This window comes from Trachypithecus francoisi, unplaced genomic scaffold, assembly GCF_009764315.1.
Source record: "Trachypithecus francoisi isolate TF-2019V2 unplaced genomic scaffold, Tfra_2.0 Lachesis_group0, whole genome shotgun sequence".
Lineage (NCBI taxonomy): Eukaryota > Metazoa > Chordata > Mammalia > Primates > Cercopithecidae > Trachypithecus > Trachypithecus francoisi.
The window spans coordinates 190,147,933-190,174,667 of NW_022681453.1; the positions used below are offsets into that span (position 1 = coordinate 190,147,933).

Genomic DNA, 26,735 nt, shown 5'->3' on the forward strand with positions numbered 1-26,735 from the left:
GGAAAGGGGAAAGGAGAATAAGAAGGACTTTGTTTTGTTGCTTATGTGCCAGATCAGCCAGAGTAGAAGAGAGCACCAGGTAGATTCCTAAAGTTTCTGACTCCAGCCTTGGATCCCAAGTGGACTCTCTGGACTTACCCAGGGCTGGAGAAAACTTTCTGTCCCGAAGGAAAGAACACAAATAGCAGAAGTAAGTCCTTAAGTATAAATAACAGCATTTATGTCAATAGACTAAACTATCTATTCAGAAGACATAGAGTGGCTGAATGGATTTAAAAAAATCACCAACACTCTGTAGCCTAAAAGAAACACACCTCACCTATCAAGACAGACTGAAAATAAAGGGAAGACACAAAGAAGTTATTATATAATAATGAAGGGTTCAATTCAGCAAGAGAGTATAAGAATTGTAAATACAAATGCACGTAACCCTGGAGCACCCTGATTTATAAAGCAACTATTATTAGAGCTAAAGGGAGAGCATGATCCCAATACAATAATAGCTGGAGAGTTCAACATCAAACTTTCAGGACTGAAGAGATAATTCAGACAAAATAAATAAAGACGCATTGAACTGAAAAGGCACTGTAGACCAAACGTCCCTAATAGAACATTTCATTCAATGGCTGCAGAATACACATTTTACTCCTAAGCACATGAATCATTCTCAAGAATAGACCATATAGGCCACAAAGCAAGTCTTCAAAAACTCAAAACAAAATTGAAATTATATCAAGTATCTTCTCTCTAGAATGGAATAAAATGAAAATCAATTACAAGAGGGATTTTTGGAAACCATAAAAAAACAGAAATTGTACAATATACTCCTCCTCAATGACCAGTGGATAAATGAAGAAATTAAGAAGGAAATTAAATATTTCTTGAAACAAGTGATAACGAAAACACAACATACCAAAACCTATGGGATACAGCAGAAGCAGTACTAGGGAGAAAGTTTATAGCTATAAGCACTTACATCAATAAGGCAGAGAAAGTGCAGCAAATAAAAAACTAATAATATATCTTAAAGAACTAGAAAAACAAGAAAAAAAGAAACCAAAATTGGTAGAAGAAAATAAATAATAATATCCCAAGGATATATAAATAAAATTGAAACAAAATTCAAAAAATCAGAAAAATGAAAAGTTGTTTTTTTTTCTGAAAAGACAAATAAAAGTTACAAACCTAAGAAAAAAAGAGATAAGACCCAAATAAATAATATCAGAGATGAGAAAGGAGACATTACAACTGATACCACAGACATTCAAAGAATTGTTAGAGGCTACTCTGAACAAGTATATGCCAATAACCTGCTTTGCAGGTTAGAAGGTTAGAAGAAATGGATAAAGTTCTAGACACATATACCCTGCCAAGATTGAATAATAAAGACATAAAAAAAAATCAACAGAGAAATAACTAGTAATGAGAATTAAGCAGTAATACAAAGTATTCCAGCAAAGAAAAGTCAAAGGCCTGATGGCTTCACAGCTGAATTTTACCAAACACTTAATGAAGATTTAATACCAATCCTACTGAAACTATTCAAAAAACTAGAGGAGAAATAAATGCCTCCAAACTCATTCTACCAGGCCATTATTACCCTGATACCAAACCATGCAAAGACACATTACAATAACAGTAATGACAACAAATAAACAAACAAAAAACTTCAGGCCAATATCCCAATGAATGTTTATGCAAAAATTCTCAGCAAAATATTAGCAAACTGAATTGAACATCACATTAAAAAGGTCATTTGTTATAACCAAGTGGTATTTATCCTAGGGAAGCAACACATACAAATTAATCAATGTGATACATCATGTCAACAGAATAAAGGATAAAAACATTATAGTTATTTCAATTGATGCTGGAAAAGCACTTAAAAAAATTCACAATCCCTTCATGATAAAAACACTCTAAAAACTGTGTGTAAAAGGACTGTTACTCAACAAATAAAAGCCATATACAACAGACTCACAGGTACTATCATACTGAATGTGGAAAAACTGCAAACCTTTCCTCTGAGATTTGGAACATGAGGTGGAACAGTGGTAAAAGGATGTCCACTTTTACCACTGTTATTCAACATATTATTGGAAGCCCTAGCTAGAGCAATCAGACAGGAGAAAGAAATAAAAGGCATCAAAATTGGAAAAGAAGAAGTCAAGTTATCCTTGCTTGCAGGTGCCATAATCTTTTATATTTGAAAAAAACCTAAAGACCCCACCAAAAAACCATTGGAACTGATAAACAGTAAAGTTTCAGGATACAAAATAACATAAGAAAATCAGTAGTATTTATATATGCCAGCAGCAAACAATCTAAAATAGAAATTGAGAAAATAACCCCGTTTATAATACCTATCAAAGAAATAAAATACCTAGGAATTAACATAACCAAAGGAGTGAAAGATCTCTGCAATTAAAACTATAAAATGTTGATGAAAAACATTGAAGAGGAAACAAAAATGGAAGGATATTCAATGTTCATGGATTGGAAGAATCAATATTTTTAAATGTCCACACTTCTAAAGGAATCTACAGATTCAATGCAATCCTTATCAAAATAACAAAGACATTCTTCACAGAAGTAGAAAAAACAATCCTAAAATATACATGGAACTAGAAAAGATGCTGAATAACCAAAGCTCTCCTGAACACAAAGAGCAAAACTGGAGGAATCACATTACCTGACTTCAAATTATACTACAGAACTATAGTAACCCAAACAGCATGGTACTGGCATAAAAACAAACACACATAGACCAATGGAACAGAACAGAGAAACCAAAAACAAATACAAACACCTACAGTGAACTCATTTTTGACAAAAGTATGAAGAATATAAACTGGAGAAAAGACAGTCTCTTCAATAAATGGTGTTAGGAAAACTGAATATCCATATGCTGAAGAATGAAACTAGACCCCTATCTCTCACCATATACAAAAATCAAATAAAAATGTTCATATATTTAAATCTAAGACTTCAAACTATGAAACTACTACAAGAAAACATTGGGGAAAACTCTCTAGGACATTGATCTGAGCAAAAATTTCTTGAGTCATATCCCACAAGCACAGGCAACCAAAGCAAAAATGGACAAATAGGAAAACCTTAAGTTAAAAAATTTCTACACAGTAAAGGAAACAAAAAGGAAAGCGAAGAGGGAACTCACAGAATGGGAGAAAATATCTACAAACTATTCATCTTACAAGGAATTAATAAACAGAATATATATGAGGAGCTTAAACAACTCTATGGGAAGAAATCTAATAATCTGATTTTAAAATGTGCAAAAGATCTGAATAGACATTGTTCAAAAGAAGACATACAAATAACAAACTGGTATATTAAAAAGTGCTCAGCATCATCGATCATCAGAGACATGCATATTAAAACTACAATGAGATAGTGTCTCACCACAGTTAAAACAGCTTTTATCTAAAAGACAGGCAATAACAAATGCTGGCAAAGATGTAGAGGAAAGGGAACCCTTGTACACTGCTAGTGGGAATGTAAACTAGTACAGCCACTGTGGAATACAGTTTGGAGGTTCCTCAAGAAAATGAAAATAGAACTACCATATGATCCAGCAATTCCACTCCTAGGTATATACCGAAAAAACAAAAAAGAGAGAGAGAGAGAAGTCAGTGTATTGAAGAAATAGCTGCACTCCCATGTTTATTGTAGCACTATTCACAGTAGTCAAGATTTGCAATCAACCTAAGTATCCATCAACAGACAGATGGATAAAGAAAATCTGCTAATATAGACAATGGAGTACTATTCAGCCATTAAAAAGCATGAGATCCTCTCATTTGCAAATGAGATGTTATCTATTTACAACATTGATAACTGGAGGTTATTATGTTAAGTGAAATAAGCCAGACACTGAAAGAAAATCTTCACATGTTCTCACTTATTTGGGAGCTAAAAATTAAAAACAATTGAACTCATGGAGATTCAGAGTAGAACAACAGTTATCGGGGCTGAGAACAGTAGTGAGGTGTTGGGTGATAATTAGAGATGGTTAATGCATACCAAAATGTAGTTAGGTATAATGAATAAGATCTAGTATTTGATAGCACGGCATGGTGACTGCAATCAACAATAATTTATTGCCTATTTAAAAATAAAAGAGTATAATTGGATTATTTGTAACACAAAGGAAGGATAAATGCTTGAGGTGATTGCTATGGCATTTATCCTGATGTGATTATTACACATTGAATGCCTGTATCAAAATACCTCGTGTACCTCATAAATATATATGCCTACTATGTATTCACAAAAGTTAAAAGTAGAAATTAAAAAGATACCTGCAATCTTATATTTATTGCAGTACTATTCACAATCGCAAAGTCATGGAATCAACCTGCATCCATCAGTGGGTGGTTGGATGAAGAAAATGTGGTATACATACACCATGGAATACTATGTAGCCATACAAAAGAATGAAATCATGTCATTTGCAACAACATGAATGGAGCTAGTAAGTGAAACGACTTGGAAACAGAAAACAAAATGCTGGACTGTCTCACTTATAAGTGGGAGCTAAATAATGGGTTCACATGGACATATAGAGCAAAGTAATACATTCTGGGGCCTCCAAAAGAGGAGAAGGTGGGAATGGGGGTGAGGGCTTAAATAGTGTACAATGTTCATTCTTTGGGCTATGGGCAAACTACAATGACAAACATCATCATTATGCAATATATTCATGTAAAAAATCTGCACGTATACACCCGAATCTATAAAAATAGAAAAATAAAGATAAGCATCAGAAGATGCTATACCAACTGAATTTATATGATACTTTCTGAATCTTGACAATAAAAAAAATGCTTCCATTTGCCTTTTATTGTTGAATTTCTCTACTTGACCTTGTGAGGCCCAATAGGGAAGGAAACATGTTCTAATAACATATTGCTAATATGTGCTTGCAAAGGTGTTTTTCTATCAAACTCTTCCATTCACTGAAATAAAGCAGCTTATTATGAGTTTTTAAGAAAGCCTCCTTACATTTGTCTTTTATAAGTGCATATGTAAACCCATGTAATATGAACCAATAGAGAAAAAAATATTGTAATGACATATTCTCCATGTTTACTAACAAAGGTGTTTTTCTATCAAATTCTTCCATTCACTGAAAGAAAACAGTTTATGATGCATCTTAGAGAAAGTATGCTTGGCCAGCCGCGGTGGCTCATGCCTGTAATCCCAGCACTTTGGGAGGTCAAAAAGAGCAGATTGCCTAAGGTTGGAATTTCGAGACCAGCCTGGCCAACGTGGTGAAACCCCGTCTCTACTAAAAATACAAAAATTAGCCAGGCGTGGTGGCGCACGCCTGTAATCCTAGCTACTGGGGAAGCTGGGGCAAGAGAATTGCCTGAACCTGGGAGGTGGAGGTTGCAGTGTTGCAGTGAGTCGAGATCACACCATTGCACCCTAGCCTGGGTGACAAAAGCAAAACTCCATCTCAAAAAAAAAAAAGAAAGAAAAAAGAATGTATTGTTACATTTTATTGACTTTTCTTGCTGGATTTCTTTTGGCCTTATAGGGCCCAATGGAAAAATAAACATGTTTTAAAAACGTATTCTCAATCTGCACTTACAAAAATGCATGTGTCTAACTTCCATTCATTCAAAGAAAATTTCTTATGATGAATCTTTGAGAAAACATGCTTATATTTACCTCTTATAGCTGCATATGTAAACCCATGTGATATGAATAAATAGATTCTAATAAAAAATTACAAAGCAGCAACAAATGATATTAAAAGAATACACTTCATTGCAAGTTTATCTGGCATAATCTCTAAGAAAAGGAACCAGAGACAGGAATGCTAGTAATGGCTGAAGACTTAGTAATGATTTTAAAGGAAACAAGAGTGTTGAACTGAGTCTTAGAAGACTAGCAGGCTCAGGGTAAGAGTAGGGTAGAGAAAATAAAGAATTTCTTGTCTTTTGTTACACTATTTTTTTCAGGGCTTCTGTCTCCCTTAATGACAGTCCTTTCATCTTCATGGGCTCGAAACTTTTTTTTTTCTTTTTAAATGTTACTCAGGATCTCGTTTCTTGAGGTCCAATAAATTATCTTACTTCTTTACTTTCAGTTGGGTAACTCTTATTTATAATAGAAAGAGTCCTACCTTATCCACTCATTTCAGATCCTTAATTTTTTTCTACTTTGCACATGTTTCCTGGGAGATATTCACCCTTATTTAGACACCATTAAACAGGCTTTAGCAATTACTAAAAAACATGATTTCCAAAACTGTTTCTTGAGTTCATAACTTCTTTCTATTCTGTTGATTGGGTGATTCTAAACCTGGAGCAATTTTGTGCCCTAGGAAATGTTTGGCAATGTTGAAAATCACCTTTGATGGGCCCACTGGGGTTGGGGGTGGCTACTGGCTTCAAGCGGGTAGGGACCAGTGATAGGCTAAGAATCCTACAGGCACAGGCTGCTCTCTACCTCCTAATCTCTCTCTCTCTCTCTCTCTCTCTCTCTCTCTCTCTCACACACACACACACACACACACATGCACGCACACACACACATGCACATCTCAAAGAATCAAAGCGTGATCCCATCCCAAATGTCAAAAGTGCTGAGATTAGAAATCCTACTGCAACCCTATATGTCAAACTGCTAATCGATTTTTGTCATTTTAATATATCTGAAATGTCTCAAATTATACTTAATCAAAATGGAATATTTCATTTTTATCACCCAAGCTGTAAAGAATGTTCTGATAGGGCTTAATATGGTTTAGCCTTCATAATATTTTTTTAACTATTAGCAGTTTCTTTAAGAAGTTAGATCATACAAGTAAGAATTGACTCAACATTTTGTTTTTCACAAAGCCACAGCAACAAGTTGACACAGAAGAACTTAAAGCAGCCGGCCAGTGGGAGTGAAAGCTCTTGTTACCAGGTTGAAGGTTCTTTGGGAATCTGTTCCCTTTATTTTGCTTTTCCTTTGGATTCTTACCACCTCCCACCCTATTCATGCTCTTCTCCAGGTTATCCCTATAATTTTTTTGATCCGGTTAACTAATCATCATATCCTTGTAAAATTACCATAAAAATAACTCTGCTTTTGCGAAATAGCTATGCCTATTTCTAATTTGGTAAGGACAAGTTCCTGTACTGTGGACTGACATTCTCTATCAGACTTACATATAAATTTCACATATGTTCACATCTTTAGAAATAAAGAATATTATTTCTAAGTTTTTCCCAAATGAGTACAATATACCATTTTTCTAGAAATGCTAAGTATAAACTTAAAAATACCAACATTCCAATCTTTAGTATAAAGTTTATTTTTACGTGAAACTGGCAACTACTATATATAATTGCATCTTGAGGGCTGGGACCAGTGGTGTGTTGGGAAAACAAATCTCCGAAGAAAAAAAAAGGGAGAAAAGAAGAAAGAAAGAAAGGAATAAAGAAAGAAAATCCATATATGAAGTATTTGCCTATTTCTGTGGAATAAATACTCCCACTGTTGCCAATTTCAGGTTGCCAGTGGTTTAATACCTGACTCATAGCCTTCCTGAATATTTAAAAATTGGCTCCCATGAGCCAGGATGAGTCTGCTCCAGCACACCACTAACTACTGTGTTTTGTTCTATAGGTAAAGCAGCAATGAAGTGGGAATTTCATGGTATGGAATTATTGTCCTGGTTAGCTAGTTCATGTTTCAGCTTCTCAATTGCAAAATACAATGGTTGCACTGATGATCCCCAAGATCTATTTTGGTTGCAGCAGTCAGAGGTACAACGTGTTCTGTCAGCAATTACAATGACTCTTATCATGAAAACATCAAGTGTCACAAAAATTGGAAAGGAAATTGCTATAAATGGGGTTTAGTTTTCTTTTTTTGTTCATTTTGTTTATTATAGATTAAATTCTGAATAGGCATCCTACTTCTCTAAAATAACTATATATGCACTGAAATAATTATTTGTATTATTGAAATATTTTTGTTAGTTTATATATTCCTTCATTAATGATGCTTTCTACACTAAGTAAAACATCCCTGGACCATTAACTTTGGTGTCATTATTTTTATCTAAAAGTAGCCAATTTTAAAAATTGGGTATCTTTTTATGGAATTTTGGCAATGCAACATGAGTTTGATGGTGTCACATCTGAGAGATTTCATGAAGAGGCAATCAGTAGTAGGAAGCAGAGACTGTACTTTTTATGTGCTTTATCTAAATAGACATATGCTTCTATTCTTCTATGCTATAAATAATTGCTGGCATCTGTGACATACAGATATTATTATGCTAAGAGTCTGTTTTTGTGAAGTGTAACCAAGCCAAAGGAATAAGCCAAGTTTTTATTCCCTCTTTCTGGTCAAATGCAAATTTTCTATTTAAAAGGCAAAGTTTTCATTATCAAAAGATGAATGAGATGTCACTAAATTTCATTTGGTTCCTTTATTTTTTATGTAGACAATAATGTGTCATAGAAAAATATGCAATAGGCAATTTTCCTTGACTATGAATTTGACACTTACGAAAGTAAAAAGGAACTAATTTAACTAAAACTTTCTGCTTCTTTGTTAATCTGCCAGTTAGCCCATGCTAAAACCATATTGATGGCATCATAGAAGGTCAGAACTGAATGACCCTGTTGAAGTAATAATTCAATTTATTTACTAAGTGTATGGGAAAACAACCCAAAGCTAGCAAATGACTTGACCTAAATAATACAGAAAGGATCATTCTGCTTTTTTCTACTCTATCCCAGAGCTTCTTGGCATTTAGCAGTATCTACGTTTTCTATTACAAGAACATAAACTTAAAAAGTATTCTTTTATCCACCTTCTTACACTACCACTCACAAACAACCTACTTCTTTTTACCTATTTAGATTCAAGGGCCATTGATCTCTTTTATCTCTTTTCTACAAATTTCATACCAGAATTTGATCATAATCTTCTCTGCATACTAAAGTGAAGTGACTGATAAGAGATAAAAGAAAGCTCCTTCTAGTAAGCATTTGCATTTTCACAGATATTCAAGAGAACCTTAGATTGTCTCTCATAACCTTATTATTTTAGAAAATGTAAGATTTACAGAAACATTGTAAGATACTACAGAGAGCTCCCATATATCCCACATCCACTGCCCTCTATTGCTAACATCACATTGATATTGTGCATTTGTCATAATTAATTAACCAACATTGGTATTTTATTATTAACTAAAATGTAGACTTTATTCAGATTTTCTTAGTTTTTACCTAGTTTATTTTTTGTGCAGCAGAACCTCATCCAGGATAACATACTACATTTTTTTGGTCTTAATTTCTTAGGTCCCTCTTGGCTAAGAGAATATCTCTGACTCTCTTTGTTTTTATGGCTTTGACACTTTTGAGAATTAGTGGTCAGGTATTTTATAAAATGTTTCTCAATTGGTATTTGTCTGATGTTTTTCTTATGATTAGACTGGAGTTATATGTTGTTGGGAGGAAGACCGCAGAGTTCAAATGCTGCAGAGTTCAAATGCTTTTCTGATAACATTATATCAAGGATATATACTATCACTGGCTTATCACCGTTGATGTCGAGCTTCAATACCTAGTCAAAGTAGTGTTTGTCAGGTTTCCCCACTGTGCAGTTACTCTGGGTTTGCATACACTCTTTGGAAGGAAGTCACTATGTGCAATCCATATTTAAGAAATGGGGGTTATGCTCCACCTTCAAATCAAAGTATTTACATAAATTGTTTGGAATTCTTCTGCACAAACGATTTGTCCATTATCTTCAATTTATTTATTTTTTCAATCACTTATTTATGTCACTATGAACTTATAGATATCTGGGTATAATTTAATAGTACTTTATGTTGTTGTTCTAATTGTTGCAGCAGTAATCATTGGGCACTCTTTTAATTAGTTACTGTATCCGTATGACATATCCTCATTATCATGTGGTTTTGTTGATCACTTTTTTATTTTATAGCAATACCAGAGGGTCCAAGCCCATCTTGTATATTTCTTTTCCTAGTCCTAGAATCAACCATTTCTCAAAAAGTCTTGGTGTCACTTAAAATGGTACCAGAAACCAAGATCTAGGTGCTAGTTTTACTAACTGCTACTGGGATGTCATTGATTTCAGGCCCTCTCACCTGACAGAGCAAATAAATATATGTATACTAACACATTGTACATGCTTATAAATATTACTATTTATAATCATCTGTGCATATATTAAGTTAAACATGAGTTTATACTGATGTCTCCAATTCTAATCCATTACCACATGAATTGGCCTCCTAATCTTGGTTATCCCACTACAAAAATGAGACACCTTGCTCCCACCATCTGTCATCCATTTATTCAATTGTTCCATTGCAGTACATAAGTATAGTAGTTTCAGAATTGTTAACCTAACCCATGTGGAAAATAACTTTTTTTTTTTTTTTTTTTTTTAAGACAGAGTCTTGCTCTGTTGCCCAGGCTGGAGTGCAGTAGTGGCGCGATCTCGGCTCACTGCAAGCTCCGCCTCCCGGGTTCACGCCATTCTCCTGCCTCAGCCTCCCGAGTAGCTGGGACTACAGGCACCTGCCACCACACCCGGCTACTTTTTTGTACTTAGTTTTGTTTGTTTGTTTAGTAGAGATGGGGTTTCACCGTGTTAGCCAGGATGGTCTCGATCTCCTGACCTCGTGATCCGCCCGCCTCGGCCTCCCAAAGTGCTGGGATTACAGGCGTGAGCCACCGCACTCGGCTGGAAAATAACTTTTGAATTACAGTACAGTACTCATATACAGTTCCTTTTGACTTCAGTCTTAATTTCACTCATTCCAAAGTTAGTTAGGTCAGTACTTTTTCCCCCATCCCCACTAGTGAGGTTATTTCATAAATTTGTAACACAGTTAGTTTTTAGTCATACTCTATACTCTATCCCGGGACCCTTCAACCTCATAAATGTTTTTCTTCATTGCAAACATGAAGGTTCACTCTTTGTACTGTAAATTTCTATGAGTTATCACAAATGCATAGTGCCATGAAACCACCATGTAACCAACATTATAGTCTCATGCAGAATATTTTTACCACCTTAGAATTTCTTGCTCTTCACCTATCAGTTCTTCCATGCCACCCAAACACCTGCCAACCATCATTATAGTTTAATCAAGAAGAGTTTCACCACTTTAAAAAACTCTCCTGTCCTTTGCATATTCAATCCTCTAATTGCCCCCGAGTCCCTGCCAACCACTGATCTTTTTATCTCTTCAGCTTTGCCTTTCCCAGTATGTCACATAATTAAAATCATACAGAATGTAGTTTTTTCCGACTGGCTTCTTTCACTTAGAAATATAGACTAAGATTCATCTATGTTTATGTATGGCTTGATAGGTCCTTTCTTTTTAACACTGAATAATATTCCATTATATGAATATACCACATCTTGTTTATCTTGTCACCTTTTGAAGGACACCTTTTTTGCTTCCAGTTTTGGGATATGATGAATAAAGCTACTATGGGTATAAGGCTTCAAATCAGTTAGGTAAATATATAGGTGTGCAATTGCTGACTGATATGGTAAGAGCATATCAGTCATAAATAAATATATATTTAGCTTTGTAAGAAACTGCCAAGCTGTCTTCCAGTGTGGCCGTACCACTTTGAATTTCTATGAGCAATGAATGAGAGTTCCTGTTACTTTGCATCCTTTCCAGCAATTGCAGCAGTAATCACTGGGTGCTCTTTTAATTAGTTCTTATGTATTCTTATGTTTTAGGTATTAGTTATTCTAATAGGATTGTGGTGAAATCTATTTACTGTTTTAATTTGTATTTCCCTGAGGACAAATGATTTGTGCATCTTTTCATGTTCTTATTTAATGTGTATATCTTCTTTGATGGATGAATAGAGGAACTAAAAATAGACCCACATGTATATAGCCAACGGTTTTCAAAAAAGGCACAACTACAATTCAGTAAAGAAAAAATAGTTCTTTCAACAAATAATGGTGGAACAATTGGGTATATACAAATGCAAAGAGAGAGACAGAACCTAGACTCAGAGCTGTGTATATCTTCTTTGGTGAGGTGTCTGTTCAGAGCTTCTGCTTATTTCTTTGCGTTGTTTGCTATCTCACTGTTGAGTTCTAAGAGTTCTTTGTATGTTCTGGATACGAGGCCTTTATCAGATATGTGTTTTGTAAATATTTCGTCCAAGTCTGTGGCGTATATTTTCGGTCTCAACAATATCTTTCACAAAGCAGAGTTGTTACATTGTAATAAAATTCAAATTGATATGTTTTTCTTTTATGGATCACAATGTTTAGTTGGTATTGTACCTAAAATCTCATCATTAAACTCAAAGTCATCTACATTTTTCCTATTAAAAGATCTATTGTGTTACATTTTGCATTTTGGCCTGTGATCTATATTGAGTTAATTTTAGTGTGATGTATTAGCTCTGTGTCTACGTTGTCTCGCTCTCTCTCTTTGCATATGTATATATCCAACTGTTCCACCACTATTTGTTGAAAGGACTATTTTTTTCTTTATTGAATTTCATTTGTACCTTTTTCAAAATCAGTTGATTATATATGCGTGGGTCTATTTTTAGTTCCTCTACTCAGTTCCATCAAACTAAATGTCTATTCTTTTGCCAGCATACCATGTTGGCTTCACTACTGTAGCTTTGTAGGAAGTCTTTAAATCAATTGTTCACTCTCTCTGATAAGTCCAAGCAAAGTAAATGTTTAGGTTTGTCCAGCTTTTTCTCATTGATGACTTCTAAGCTCTTAACATATCAAAGCTGATTCCAGAAGTTTTTCTTCAGGTAGTTTTTTGAACTTTTGGGCACAGGTTGGTGGAGTTGCTGTTTGATGGTGGGTATGGACTTCAGGTTGTACTGATGATTCAGGTTACTGGCTTATTCATGTTTAAACTGTCATCAGAGGGAAAACAATCTCTCTGTGTCTCAATTTTCCCAAGTTAAAATGAAAGAATTCCAGTATACTGTCTTTAAGGTCCATAAAGTAATGTAATAATCCACCATTTCTCTCTGGTGTCTGGTTCCACCCAGAACTTTTGAGTCTGGGAATGTCCTATTCTGGTGCCTTACCATATTTCCATCAGGCTTTCTTCTGGCCTGAAATAGTCTCTAACTCATGTTGCATTTTCTATCTTTCTATAGTTTTGGAGACAAACTATGGTATTATATCATGTCAAAGACAAGAAAGCATGAATAATCTGCCAGTCTGCATACCTGTGGAACAGATAGTTGCTTTATTCCAACCTATACTTCTTGTAAATGTTTTGTGGCTTTACTGCTGCCACAATTACTAGCTATTATATCTTGAGCTCTATGTGCAAAACAGCATTATATACCTGATACACATTATCTCATTTATTCTATATATCGTTATGCTAAGTTAGATATTTCTCCATTTTATTTATATGCCAATTGTCATTTTGAGTTTATAAATTATCCCATGTATTCTGTGTACCATTTTTTCTAAGTTAGATATTTCTCCATTTAATTTATATGCCAATTGTCATTTTGAGAGAATAAGTGGTTTACCTGTGCACTGTTTAGATGTGAATGACCTGGAATTTGAACTCAGCTCTATAAGGCTTGAGCTCAGTTTCTGGTTGGCTTAAATGTGTATGTTCAATTATCAGCTACCTTTAATCAGAGAATGTCTTTTTATGTGATTTACACTTACATTTTGTATCTCTAAAGGTTTGTAAGGTAGAAATGCCATCCTTCATAACTAAGTAAATAGAATGCTCTTCTACCAGGTATTGCTTCATGATCCTGAACTAAAATGTTAAAAGATATGAATGGTGATACTGAACTAAAATGTTAAAAAATATAAATTGCCCAGATCTCTAAATAGCTATGTGACCATAAGTAAGTCATATTTCTGTATTCTCACTTTCCAGATACTATTCTAAGAGCTTTATTTATATTAGCTCATTTCCCTCCCTCCCACCAACCTGTAAGACATTATACTATCAGTAATGCAATTTTATAGTTGAGAAAACTGAGGTGCAGAGCAGCTAAATCACTTGCCCAAGGCACACAATTTGTTGATGTCATTGTCAGGATGTGAACCTCGGGAGAATGGCTCCAGGGTCCATGTTTCCAGCCACAATGCAATGCTGCCTCGTAGGTGTACTAAGTAATTATTTGACAAACTTTTATTAAATACCTACTGGATTGATGTTGTCAGGTGCAGGGAACACAGTAAAAAATAACTGGCTTCGCCTCAGTGGGGCTTATGATTTTCTAGCTACTTGATACTAAAAGTATGCTTCGTGGAATGCCACCGTCAGTAGGACTTGGGGGCCTCTTAGAAATGAACACTCTACAGGATCTCACCTGAGACCTACTGAATCTTACGCACATTGAAAATGGAGAGGAGCCGATTGAGAATACTAGGATCCTAGACTGTAGACTGCAGCTCTTTGTTTCTTTCTCTGGATTTTAGTTTCTTCACCTGTGAAAAGAAGGGGGCGTGCCTAGATAATATCTGAAGTTAAGTTCACCTCTAATACTCCTTAAGGGTATCCTCTAGGTCACATTGCAGAAAATGGCACTGAGAAGATGGATGCCCATAGACTTTTGCCCAGGTGCGTGGGCTCTTGCGTGCGTGATAGAGTGAGTGCCTTTTGCAATAAAGATCAAACACATCGGTGCTGGGTTTCTTTGTTTTTCCTTGTTTCTGTAGGCGGCTGAAAAGATTAGATGGTGTCCCAGCAAGCTAGATATTGCCTCCAGACAATTTAGACGGCTTTTATATTTATTTAGAGAGCAGGAAGCCTAGCCCAGCTTCTGCTGTATGGGGCAGTGACAGGAGAATTTACAAGGGCTGTTTCATTAATTTTGGAGGGAATTGCTGACAAAAGACTGCATTATTGATGGTTGGAAGGCAGCACTTGTCTTGTCTCTGAGGAGCTGCGTGGGAGTGCCGCCCCCGCTTGCCTGCAGCCTCCTTGGAGCTGCTGCCACGGCCGAGGGAAACCCTTCCCAGACAGGAGGGAGTCTCTGGCACAGCGCCCGCCTGCCTGCCTGCCCGGGTGCCGGGCTGTGATGGCAGAGCCTCTTTCTGACTGTACCACTGCAAGCTCTGTACAGGAAGGATACTTAGAGGTCACACAGCCCCATCTCGGCACTTCACAGATGGGGTCCTGGACATCCACAAAGGGCAAGAGATTTACTCACAGATGATGTCAGAAATCAGGTAGAAATCAGGTATAGCAGCATAGCTTCATCGCTCCTGTTTATTTATGTTTTTTTTTTTTTTGGAATTAAAACTCTTTTCTAAATGACAGTGGCAGGGTGTGCGTGGGCAGTTTTCTATGTGTTCTTTGCACAGCGCTGAACTTTGTTTCTCAAATAACGACAATAACATTATAGTTTTACAGACTTTAAATGATGTAAAAAGGAATTAATCTCTCACACGTTCCTTGGAAATATGAGGCGTTAATGGTTTCCAGTCATTTGCAACGAGCCAGATCTGGGACAGTCTTTGCACCTCATCATCTTCGATGCCAAAACAAATTTCCTGAGGTGGGTGTTGTAATCCTCAACTGTAGAGGCCCAATACAGTTTAAAAACTTGTTCAAGGTCTCAGAGAATGTAAATAGCAGAGCTGAACTTTTTTTTAGCCATCTCACTAACTTTTGAAAGTTCAGTTCTAGGTTTACACAATATGCTTTTGTGAAAGATTCCAAGCTGGGTTTTTGAAGGTGGGAGAAAGGACCTTTCTGTTAGGAATGGAGGAGAGAGTGGTGACTACTGTGAAACCAAGAGATGACAATAATGTCTATGAACTAGATTAGCTTTGGAAACACAGAAGTTCAGTGACCTTGAAACTCAGGCTAGAATGAAGAGTGTGGGAGATGAAAGGAATAGGCTTAGCCATTGTGAGTATTAAGATAAGTAATTGCCTTAGTTCCCACTTTCCTGTGCCAGAACAGAAGCTGTCAATGCAGACTAGAAATGGGCTGAAAGTGGAATTATGGTACAATCTCTCCTATGTACAGATCACTTTCTAGCTTTAAAACGGTGTCTATTTGATCATTTAGAAAGCGAACAACTTGACTCCTCTGTGACCTTACGATTCCCATGACACTTGATCTGGAAGGAATCTTAGACCCCTCTAAACTGTCAAATTCAAACCCATTTGGAATATGAGGACTGAGCCTAAAGAAGGAAAGGAATGTTGCAAAAGCTAATGGCAGAATCAAGGTGTTGCTCAACAGCCACTGTAAAGAGTTCTCTCTACCACACCACGTGGCTTTCTATTATTTATATGCATATGTGTGTTATAGGTTTACATACATTTATAATGTGTACACTATATATACAATGTATACATATATATTTTGTGTTTGTGTATATGTGTGTGTATGCATATATATATATAAAATGCTTTTTCCCTACCTATTTTTTCTTCAAATTGTGGAGGCTAATGACCTACCTTCAGTATGGTGAAAACAAAATTACTGCAAATACTCTATAAATGCCTAACTGTAGAAACTTTAATTAGAAAAGTTAAAACAATTGTAGTAAATAGAGCTATGCTTAGAGTACAGCTGTGCCTGTTCTTTCTGCTTGAGGATTTTACTCAGGCAGATTTTGAAGTTGGAGATAATTAGATTTAGGAGGCTGGAGGTCACAGAATAGAACTGGAGAGGTATCGGCACTCAGAAATCCTAAGTGTTTTAGGAAAGTCAGCCTGAACAGAATTGCACATTAGTTAAAAACAACAAGTAAATTGCCATAAGGTTATTTAGTTTTAAAACACCTAGATTGTCTGCTATACAGTGGAGGGAACATTACTATGGAGTATAATATAGATTTATTTTTCAGTGTGTGACTGAAAAAGAAATTCAGAAGATTGAGTAACATAAAAATAGAATAGAAATAGATCCAAGGACAAAATATTACATGGAAAACATGGTAGAAGAGGAAAATTAACTGATTAAATGGGGGAGGGAGAAGGTACACACAAATTAGGAATCCCGCAAGAGGCCAACAAATTCAAATGGCAAAATGAGATCATTTCCAATCAGAACATTATTCCTCAAAGTGTGGCCATGGGTCACCCACTTTAGAAGGATCTGCAAACTGGTTGAAATGCAGGTTGGAGGGCTCCCACTTCAGTTGTCTGGAATCAAAGCCTGGGAATAGGGTTTGGTAACGAGTGACAAATACTCTAATTACTTCTTATGTACACGAAAATCTGGGACCACCGGGCTACTTAATTTTACACATTGCAAATAAACAGAAAAAGAAAACATCTAGAAAACCAACTTAATAATAAGCAGCACAATATCCATGTGTTTTCCATTTTTAATTTGTAGAACAAATATTGATTGGAATACTGGATAATATACATACTATTTATGTTGCTCTGATTTATACCCTGCTGTGATAAACTATTAGACATGAATTCCCTGGCCTTTATTTTTTCCATTTATTAAAAAAAGGAGCGTCTTGGTATCTATGGCATTATAAGAAAAGAGGTTCAAGGGTGAGAAGAGGGGGATACAGAAAAGGAATATAATAAGTATTTTGCTTGAGTATAAAACCATATTTATTTGTTTAGGCACAATACATACAGCCTTTATTTTATGTGGCTGTGATGGTTAATAGTGAAATAATTGTACTGAGAGAAAAATATTGAAAATAAGTAGAAAAATTTTCCAAACTGAGTTGTCCGTGTACATACACATATATAGTGAAATGACTAATAGATAATGAAAAAGAAGTTAAGCATTTGAAAAATTTCCTTTAATGAGTTTAGAAAGGTTCGCTTTTTGCTCCTTACCTTGGCAAGCCTCTTCCTTATTCTTTTACAAGGTGGTGCTGTAAATGTGACTTCCCTTGACTGACTGAAAATAACCTTTGTGACTTTTGGAATGATTGGAAGTTTAGCTTGCCGGACCCTCTGTGTTATGGTTTCTTGCCAGGTAACAGGAAAGCATTTGTTAGTGACTGTCTGATCACTTGTTATTGGCCATGAGAGAATAGAGAATGAATAGGAAGTCATCTGGAGAAAAACATGGCATCTACTTTGATCTGAAGGTGGAGAGGAAAACCCTTACCATAGTTGCTTATGTATCCCAAAGAGACAAATCTCCAGTTACAATTCTCACAAAAATAATAATGGGACCAAAACGCAAGAGCAGAAAATTCTCATTGTGTTTGATTTATAGGAACTAAGACTAGTTTCTTTTTTTCCTTGCTTCTCTTTCTTTTTAACTTTATTTTTAAATTTGGAATTTTATAATTTGTGCTTTGGTGATTAGGTAAATTGCTGTGAGTAGCTTATCATTACTTACATTTTTGTTCACAAATATGGATATATATATATTTGATGTTTAACTTCACTGTCCTACCTGATTTTAAGCAATCCTCTCAGAAAGTAGTTTATTTACTTGAACAGCTGTGGAAAAAACATTTGCTATTATGTACAGTCTAAGATATGATGAAATCTAGAAGGAAGTCAGAATTAATGAGATTATTGTGTTAAGTTATTTTCTTCCTCCATCTCTCAAATTGTTATTTTTGTTTGTATAGCTCTTTCTTTCTTCTTAATCTTGGGAAATTTTATTAGCATTGAGAATCTTTTCCTTTTGTGATGGTGGTAAGGAATGAAGAGCTAACCATTTTTATCCTACTATTGTGTTAAGATTAATATAATCCACATACATCTATACCCATGTGGTTTTGTGCTCAATAGTACAGAACTGACTTTAGGAACTGGAGTATAAATAAAAATTAACCAATGGCAGAATATTTAGAACTGGAAGAAACATTAGAAATAACCTAATTGATTACCATTTGTGGTATAATAAAAGTATATCTTTGTCCCTGGTTCCTGACACAAACCACCTATAACCCTTGGAATTTTTTAATTCATAATGAGCCCCTTTTGACCATTCCTGATTTTACACTAATGTGGTAACACTTGTTGGGCACCTAGATAGCTTCAGGATGCAGGCTAGTTGCTAGAAGGAAAACCATCCACATGGTTAAAGAGTGAGAACTATTAGCCCTATCTCCAACCTCGTGGAGGGGAGAAGAGCTGGAGAGTTTAATAACTCATGCTTTAATTGATTATGTCTATGTAACAAAACTTTTATAAAAACTTTGAAACATAGCCAGGTGCAGTGGCACGTTCCTATAGTCACAGCTACTCGAGAGGCTGAGGAGGAAAAATTGAGCACAGAAATTTGAGTTTGTAGTGCATCATGATCATACTTGTAAATAGTCACTGCATTCCAGCCTGGGCACATAGCAAGACCTTGTCTCTACACACACACACACACACACACACACACACACACACACACACACACACACTCTTTGCCAAGGGAGCTTCCGTGTTGCTGAACATGTCCATGTGCTGGGAGAGTGGTGTACCCAGAGAAGGCACGGAAGCTCTGTATGCTCCCTCTCCCCCGCACACCTCTTGCATTTGACTGTTCCTGAATTGTTTTCTTTATAATAAAACAGTAATTGTAAGTATCGTGATTTCCTGAGTTCTATAAGTCATTCTAGTAAATTATGGAGACTGAAGGGGGATTGTGAAGAACCTCCAAATTTATAGTTGTTAGGCAGAAGTGCAGGGAGCCTGAAGACCTCATTGTGACTGGCATCTGAAGTGGGGGCAGGCTTGCAGGACTGAACCCTTAACCTGTGGGATCTGTGTTAATTCTGGGTAGTTGGTATCAGACTTGAATTGATGTTAATTCTGGGTAGTTGGTATCGGAATTGAATTGAACTGTCGGGCACCAATTAATGTTGGAGAACAAGAGAATTGGATGTTGTGGGAAATCCAAGCACCCTTTTTCTAGTCTCCTCAATATGATAAAAAGTTTAGACACACAACATGGTAAGTGATCTGCCTAATTCATGCTGCAAACTACATTAGAAGGTGATAAAACCAAAAAGAGATTTCAGGCCTCTGACTGTAAGTGCTGTGGACTTTTCTCTACACCACACTGCCTTTATTCCATACATTTATTTATGTGTCAGCTTTTGATTGATGAATAGAATCCAATCTTCTGCATAAGAGAAGAATTAGGATGGTTGGAAAATTTATAAGGAGTTGGAATTATCTGTGATTTCTAAACCACCGACAACAACAGGAGGTTGGGAGGATTAAAGGATCATTCTGCACTACCAAATCGCCAGGACATGTCCTAAGATTTTCAGAGAGACATCTGGTGAGTTCTAATTTGAAGAAAAAAAAATCTTTGTTTCTAATATAAAAAGCTAATATTTAAGAAGAGGAAACAGAACTGATCATAATGCTTTGCAATCAATGGGACTTTGCAATGTAATTTTACAAGGCCCTTTCTCATTCATTTCTAGTTTCCTTTTAATAGGACTATGAACTTGACTGGTGAATAAACTGAGGCTACAAGAATGTTGTGGTCAGTCTATCCAAGATGAAGAGCTGTAAGTCATGGACTAAGGTTGGTATCATAGGTTCTTGACTTATATATCATTGGTACTTTTCAGGATCACGGGAAAATACCTTTCTACTATGATCTATGCTACAAACATTTATTAAGGGTCAACTCTGCATTGCACCCTGAATGATAGGGGCTAGGAAGGTGAATAAAATACAGCCTCAATCTTCAAGTTGTTCATTGTCCGGTACGGGTGGCAGACACATATAAATTAGAATATCCTTCAGTGTGATAATTCTATAGTATAGGTTCACTCAGTACTAGAGGAGGATAATGAAGGTAACATTGCTTCTGTTCTGACTCAAAGCCACCAGCAGCTCACACCTGAACTATTACACTTTCCATCTTCTTTCTCTGCTTTGGTCTTGCTTTACACTGTCCATTTACCTCACAGAAGTAGGACTCATCCTTTTAAAATGCAGATCAGAACATGTCAATCCTCTGTGTAAAGTCTTCAAAAGTAATCCTTTCTATTACTGAACTTAGAGTCAAATTCAGTCCCCCTTTCAGGACCAAAATACCTTTCAACCGCTGACCTCTGCCGACTATTCCACCTTTCCATATTTAGCACTTTTCACTTTGTTCACTGTGCTCCAACCACCATGGCTTTCTTTGTAGTTGGCAAATAACGCAAGCTTATTCCAATTAATTTCCACTTTAGGGCCTGTATTAGTCTGTTCTCACGCTGCTAATAAAGACATATCTGAGACTGGACAATTTATAAAGGAAAAAGGTTTAATTGGCTCACAGTTCCACATGGCTGGGGAGGCCTCACAATCATGGTGGAAAACAAAGGAAGAGGAAAGGGACTTCTCATATGGTGGTGTGCAAGAGAGAGCGCTTGTGCAGGGAAACTCCCATTTATGTAACCATCAGATCTTTTGAGACTTATTCAATACTACGAGAACAGCACGGGAAAGAACCACCCCCATGATTCAATTAGCTCCCACTGGTTCCCTCCCATGATGTGTGGGAATTATGGGAGCTAAAATCCATGATGAGATTTGGGTGGGGTCACAGCCACACCATATTAGGGCCTCTGTACCTTAGTACACTTGGACCAGAAATATTCTTTTTTTTTTTTTAATGTTTCGTAAGATTATTTAATGTCATGGAAAGATGTTCACAAAATATTATTTTGTGAGTAATTAAGATTAACAAAACATACATATGATAAAATAACTTTCTTTGTTTAGGTAAAATCCACCATTTCAACCATTTTAAAGTGTACAATTCAATAGCATTTAGTACATTCACAATATTGTGCAACCTACACCACTATCTGGTTCCTATTTATATCATCTCAAAAGGAAACCCTGCACCATTTAAGCAATTACTACTTCTCATTCCCACCTCCCCACAGTCCTGGCAACTGCCAATGCTTTCTGTCTCTATAGATTTGCCTATTCTGGGTATTTCATATAAATGAATCATACACTTTGAACATTTTGTGTTTGACTTCTTTCACACAGTATAATGTATTTGAGTTTCATCCATGTCATGGTATATATTAGTACTTTAGTTTTTTAGATTTCACGTAGAAGTGAGATCATGCAATATTTGTCTTTCTGTGCCTGGCTTACTTCACCCAACATAATGTCCTCCAGATTCTTTCATGATGTTGAAAATAACAGAATTTTCTTCTTTATTAAGGCTGAATAATATACCATTATATGTCTATATCACAATTTCTTTATCCATTCATCCATACATGTACATTTAGAGTATTCTCATGTCTTGGCTATTGTGAATAATGTTGCAATGAACATAGGAATAGAGATAACTCTTTGACATACCCAATTTATTTCCTTTGCATATATACCCAGGAGTGGGATTGCTGGGTCATATGACAGTTCTATTTTTAAAATTTTGAAACACATCCATGCTGTCTTCTATAATGTCTGTACCAACCGACATTCCCATTAGCTGTGTAGAAGGGCTCCTTTCCCTCCACACTGGTTATCTTTTCAGTAATAGCCATTCTAACAGGTGTGAGATAATATCTTATTGTGGTTTTAATATTCATTTTTCTAATGATTAGCGATGTTGAGCAGTTTTTCAGAAACTTGTTGGTTACTTGTATGTGTTCTTTTGAGAAATACGTATTCCCAAATCCCTAGCCCATTTTTTAATCCAGCTATTTGTTTCCTTGCAATTGAGTTGTTTGAGTTCCTTACATGTTTTGGGTATTAACTCATCATTAGATACATGACTTGTTAATATTCTCATACATTCTGTAGGTTGTCTCTTACTCTGTTGATTGTTTCCTTTGCTCTGCAGAAGCTTTCCTTTTTTTTTTTTTTCTTTTTTCTTTTTTTTTTTTATTATACTTTAAGTTCTAGGGTACATGTGCATAACGTGCAGGTTTGTTACATATGTATACTTATGCCATGTTGGTGTGCTGCACCCATCAACTCTTCAGCACCCATCAATTCATCATTTATATCAGGTATAACTCCCAATGCAATCCCTCCCCCGCCCCCATGATAGGCCCCAGTGTGTGATGTTCCCCTTCCCGAGTCCAAGTGATCTCATTGTTCAGTTCCCACCTATGAGTGAGAACATGCAGTGTTTGGTTTTCTCTTCTTGTGATAGTTTGCTAAGAATGATGGTTTCCAGCTGCATCCATGTCCCTACAAAGGACGCAAACTCATCCTTTTTTATGGCTGCATAGTATTCCATGGTGTATATGTGCCACATCTTCTTAATCCAGTCTGTCACAGATGGACATTTGGGTTGATTCCAAGTCTTTGCTATTGTGAATAGTGCCGCAATAAACATACGTGTGCATGTGTCTTTGTAGTAGAATAATTTATAATCCTTTGGGTGTATACCCAGTAGTGGGATGGCTGGGTCATATGGTACATCTAGTTCTAGATCCTTGAGGAATTGCCATACTGTTTTCCATAATGGTTGAACTAGTTTACAATCCCACCAACAGTGTAAAAGTGTTCCTATTTCTCCACATCCTCTCCAACACCTGTTGTTTCCTGACTTTTTAATGACCGCCATTCTAACTGGTGTGAGATGGTATCTCATTGTGGTTTTGATTTGCATTTCTCTGATGGCCAGTGATGATGAGCATTTTTTCATGTGTCTGTTGGCTGTATGAATGTCTTCTTTTGAGAAATGTCTGTTCATATCCTTTCCCCACTTTTTGATGGGGTTGTTTGTTTTTTTCTTGTATATTTGTTTGAGTTCTTTGTAGATTCTGGATATTAGCCCTTTGTCAGATGAGTAGATTGCAAAAATTTTCTCCCATTCTGTAGGTTGCCTGTTCACTCTGATGGTAGTTTCTTTTGCTGTGCAGAAGCTCTTTAGTTTAATGAGATCCCATTTGTCAATTTTGGCTTTTGCTGCCGTTGCTTTTGGTGTTTTAGACATGAAGTCCTTGCCCATGCCTATGTCCTGAATGGTACTACCTAGATTTTCTTCTAGGGTTTTGATGGTATTAGGTCTAACATTTAAGTCTCTAATCCACCTTGAATTAATCTTCGTATAAGGTGTAAGGAAAGGATCCAGTTTCAGCTTTCTACTTACGGCTAGCCAATTTTCCCAGCACCATTTATGAAATAGGGAATCCTTTCCCCATTTCTTGTTTCTCTCAGGTTTGTCAAAGATCAGATGGCTGTAGATGTGTGGTATTATTTCTGAGGACTCTGTTCTGTTCCATTGGACCAGAAATATTCTAACATTATGGACCATTCACTTAGAATGCTCTGGGTTCAAAGTTTCTCTCTTCTCTTCCTCTCTTTTCCCCTTATCTCTCTCCCTCTTATTTGACAGTTTTGCCTTTAGATCACAATTCAAGTATCTCTCTTTCAGAGAATCCTTCCCTGATGACCTTAATTACAGCACCCCATCCACAGCTGGCAGTTCTTCTCTATCACATCACTTTATACTCTTTAGGTCGTGTCACATTCTCCAAGACATCGGGCTTATTTATGTTTATCTATGTATTCCTTTCCTCTCCTCATTTTATTCACTGGCCCCTGCTCCAGTTACTAAAATACATGTTCAATGATGTCACAGACTGTGCATCTTTCATTGACAGCTGTATCCACAGTGTTTAAAATACTGCCTGGTATATAGTAAGCTCTTGATGTTTATTTTATAAATGAATACATTTTTCCTAGGAGGATTGGATGACGGTGTTAAGTGGGAGGTTACATTTTGAAGAATGAAGCTCCAGCTACAGAAATTGTCAGGAACACAGAAAGTCCAGGTTTGTATATTAACCTAGAATTACACATAAATAATTATTCACCCAACCCCCAAATCTGGTACAGAAACCCTTTGTTTTTCTGGTGAATATGTTACATACATATAAAATATGTTCTGCATTAAATGTCTCATTATTTTACTTTCTCCTGATTGAAATGTAAACTATAACATCTACTCAAATAGGACATCTACTAAATTTTGAAGGAGTTTTGCCCATTTTACAAATAAGACTCATTTGCAGAGGAGTGAGCCTGTGGTGTTCCATTTCACCACTGAGTTGCTCTGTCTTATATTTCTGACTTCATCCTTTCATCCCAGTCTTTGTATTTTTTTTTCTTCCTGTCTATGCTCAGGCTGACCAGCGACACCTATAGGCCATCACTGTCAGCAGCTCTCAAGGACTGTGCCTTTGTTGCTGTTATTCAAGGAGGCCGCACACTGCAATTGTACCTGCCAGGTCACCTAAGTTAAAGCTAAATAGAGGATAGAAGCAATTCGAGGCAATTCAGGTGAAATAAAGCATTTTAATATTGGGCAATTTTGCTTCTTTCACTGCTTTGTTCTGGCTGTGGGGACAGTTTGAACTGAGCTTCTGAGAGCCAAAGGTACCTTTGTGAAACTCCCAGCTGTTCTTCCATTTTCTCTTTTATGCCATCTGTGACTTGGAAAAAAAACAAAGTTCCCTCGGTGTATGGTGGAGTGGGAATGATGATTATGTGAAAGTACTTATCGCACCAAGCTCGCCTCTATTTCTGACCTCACATTAAATGAAGTCAGGCAGTTTTATGATTATAGGAAAGTACTGTAGGACTCACTTCTAAGTATATTGGTGTGCAAACATTGGGACATCTTTTCAATCTCTTACAAAGGGTGCTTTATGTTACTTTATTTCAAGCAACACTTACAAGGTACTTGTTGTTATTAAAACCCCATACTATGAATGAAAGATGAGTAATTGAATCTAGAAGGGATATGCAGGGCAAGTCTGTGTGTGTGTGTGTGTGAAAGAGAGAGAGAGAGAGATACATACTATAATAAGAATATTTTAAGTGACATCTTAGAAGGAACTTAAAGATGGTCAAAATCTCAATATGGTGATATAGCAAAACAAGAACAGGCTTTAGGACTGCAGATTCATTGGTGGTCGGTCTTCAATGATTAGCTGAAGTAAAATAGGATAACCTTGTATTAGGAAAGTCATCGTCTTAAGGTAATAGTCTAGAGCTAAGAAAATTCAGCGTATGTTTGGAAAATCAAATAGGTCAGTTTGGCTGCCATGTGTGGTATAAATGTGGGATTATGTGAAGTGAAACTAGAAAAACAGAAATGAGAAATACTGTACAGCTCTTTAAATGACACGCAAATGACTATCTTATAGGTAATGGGGTGTCCAGAAGCTTAGGCGTAGGTAATAGACATGTTTGGAGGCACATTCTAAACAGATTAACTTAGTAAACTAGGCAGCATATCCCGGAAATGGAGCATCCAGAAAAGACAGAGTGACACCAGATGGAATGTTTTCTTGGGTAATACCATGGAGCTGAATGAGGCATGTGGAGGAGAGTGGCTCAGGTGGAGCAATGGCCATTCGAAGGCCATGAATCCAGGCTTCTCAATATTTCATATTTAGAATGGAAGGGGAGGGATGGTGATATCCACAGAAATAGAGAACTTATAAGATGATGCTAATTTGAGGGTAAAATAATAAGTCCACAAAAATAAAGTCCCCTGGTAACTTCCTGGTGTCCCATTCTGTCCTGAAACACTCTGCTCTGTGAATAATGTAGAGTAGGCTTTGATCAGTCTTTATGATATGTCTTCATGCCCCAGATTCCAGGGCTAGCTCTTACCTTAACTCAAATGGTAAACAGAATGAGAAAATTCCTCGGCTGGCAGTAGAATTCATTGCCTTTTCTCCCTTTTCGGGAGGTCTTGGTATTAAGGAAGCTGGGTATAGTGAAAAGTGCACAGGCTTTAAAGCCACAGCCTGGAGTTTGAATCTCGAGTGTTCCTCAGTTAGGGTGTGATC

General features: G+C 36.4%; 1 long non-coding RNA gene across 4 annotated transcripts in view; it reads left to right on the forward strand.

Moving 5' to 3' along the window:
• Positions 1–26,735, forward strand: part of LOC117084386 — a 57,168-nt gene that overhangs the window by 27,117 nt on the left and 3,316 nt on the right. For 2 of the 4 annotated variants that reach the window (XR_004437423.1, XR_004437424.1), the window contains 2 exons: positions 20,382–20,485; positions 24,619–24,707. This is a non-coding gene — a long non-coding RNA (uncharacterized LOC117084386). Of the gene's footprint in view, positions 1–18,450; positions 20,234–20,381; positions 20,486–24,618; positions 24,708–26,735 lie in introns of those variants that run through there. The other 2 variants (XR_004437426.1, XR_004437425.1) reach the window with 2 other exon arrangements.